Here is a 2,298-nt window from a genome sequence, read left to right as displayed (position 1 = left end):
CACTATTACGCAAAGCGTTTCGGGCATGGGCATTATAGACAGCCAGGGCCTGATAGACAGCCAGGGCCTGATAGACAGCCAGGGCCTGATAGACAGCCAGGGCCTGATAGACAGCCAGGGCCTGATATACTAATACGCACAGCGTTTCGGGCAAGGAAATAATACTAATCAAAAGCATAAAAAAAAGTAAAAAAGTTTCATGGAAGGAACAGGAAGATTAATAAAATTGTAATTATGTTTATTAAGTATATACACGTTTAACTGCTATCTGCCAAGTTATCTCCCATAAGTTAAACAGGTTGATCAATATTTTGTTTTGTGTTTTTTTTTTGAAGACAGTTTTGGAAGAACTTTCTTTCCACCGAGAATGGTACAGCCTTTGACATGATTGGGAAGGTCATTCCACAATGTGAGTCCCTTAATTTGCAGACCACAAGATTATTTGTTTGCATACATTGCTAACAGACCGGACATCCGACTCAAGGCAACCACAAGGAACAGATAGTCCCAGATCAGAGGCATGACTTAAGAGGAATGGCTACGGCAACTAAATGACACTTTAGGTTGCATCATCCTAGTCAGATTGCCTAGTCAAACACCAGGCTACGAAAACAGTGTGCCCAGCGTCGACAATTACGTTTAATAGGATAAAATTTGTTTGCAGTAGCAATTTAGTGTTGAAATGGAAACTCAATGAGCGCGAGGCGTCATCAGAAAGGGAGCTGTTAGATCACAAGTGGTGACGGGGCGTCCATCTTTTTATTCCGTCGTTGTAGATCAGTACAGACCGTCATCGTTGCCTTCTCGTCTGGCTGTAGTTGGCCGGATCTGGGGACGAGGAATTAACATTAGGAAAGTCATTTAAAATGACTTAACATTGCACAATGTCTTTCCGTTACGTCAATGTAGTTCATTAAGCCTTTACTACCGCCCACAATGTTTATAGGGTGCACAACTAGTCACGATGTGTATTGGGTCTGTTACCGTTATATAAACAATAGAAATTGACAAGTATACTGGAAATGCAGATATACTTTAAGCTCTAATTCATTGACAATGAATTTTAACAAAAGGCTATAGTTGCTAATACTAATGAGCAAATACTTCAGTGAGGTTAAATGATAATTAACAAAGTTATCACTATGAAATAGATTGACATTTCAGGTACAAGAATCTATAAAATTGAAATTTATGGTCTAGGTAGTAACCTAAAATATTTAAGATTTACCAGTTTAAGAATATAGTATGCCTGGATGTACGAGTGTTAACCCTTTGTAAGCTAGAGGGGCAGGTAACTGTTGACCCGTGATCAACGTGGGGGTAGAAGGGAGGGGTCAAATCTACCCAAATTGGTATTAAACTACAAATTCAAACATTTTTAATTGTTTAAGTTTAAAACTTGACCCCATTGTACGCTTACATAAATTTGTAATAAATATTTACCCGTATTTTTAAGGTTTAAGGGCTAGCCTCTCGCATGATACAAGTGGGGTAGAGGAGCGTCACAGGCAAGCTTGAGTCTGCTGTAGTGCCATACGCAGCATTATGCGCACTAAACCCAACTTTTGATTCTAGACAAATCTGAAATAATGGTAATTAGCACAGAATTAGTTCCAGTATGGGGAACAATGGGAAAGGGAAGGGGGGGTGGTTACGCAGAGGTAGGAGAAGAGGGAGGGGGGGGCGGCGGACGCAGCAAAGGGCGGGGGAAGAGGGAGGGGGGGAGGCAGCAAAGGGCGGGGGAAGAGGGAGGGGGGGAGGCAGCAAAGGGCGGGGGAAGAGGGAGGGGGAGGCACCAAAGGGCGGGGGGAGGCAGCAAAGGGCGGGGAAGAGGGAGGGGGGACCCAGCAAGGGGCGGGGGAAGAGGGAGGATCCCCCACATACAGCTCAACTCCAGGAGACGAAGCTGGAACTGTATACCAAAAGTGAGGTAAAACACACTGAAGTGCTTTTTGGCTCAGCGTCACTTTTATATCCAGCAGCCAACCAAACCCGGCAGCTGATTGGTTGACATTCACCCTAAAACTCACCCCCATTGGTTAACATTTTGTCTGAAGTGTCAATTATCAATGGCCACTCCTTCACTTCCCCAAATACGAACGAGTTTCTAATGAACCAATAATGATCCCCAGCTTGAATGTTTGAAGTTGTTAATTTTTAAATCTAATTCACACATCAAATACAACATTCTATTGTAAATGTTGCAACAGAACAACAGATACAACAGAGAAATATTTGAAATGTAATCGGCAGTGTCGTAATCGTCGGTCAGTCAAGAACTGTTAATGGCCGCTCCAC

The 2,298-nt window shown here is 42.9% G+C and overlaps 1 long non-coding RNA gene across 1 annotated transcript; it reads right to left on the bottom strand.

Annotated features, from left to right (window-relative positions):
* Positions 1-221: 221 nt before the first annotated feature.
* LOC138366900 (uncharacterized) lies at positions 222-1,674 on the bottom strand. Its single transcript, XR_011229239.1, has 2 exons — positions 1,444-1,674; positions 222-828 (listed from the first exon to the last, which is right to left on the bottom strand). It is a non-coding gene; the product is annotated as an uncharacterized lncRNA (long non-coding RNA).
* Positions 1,675-2,298: the final 624 nt, after the last annotated feature.

The sequence above is a fragment of the Procambarus clarkii genome, chromosome 20 (assembly GCF_040958095.1).
Source record: "Procambarus clarkii isolate CNS0578487 chromosome 20, FALCON_Pclarkii_2.0, whole genome shotgun sequence".
In the NCBI taxonomy this organism is placed as follows: Eukaryota; Metazoa; Arthropoda; class Malacostraca; order Decapoda; family Cambaridae; genus Procambarus; species Procambarus clarkii.
This window is presented reverse-complemented; position numbering and strand designations above follow the sequence as displayed.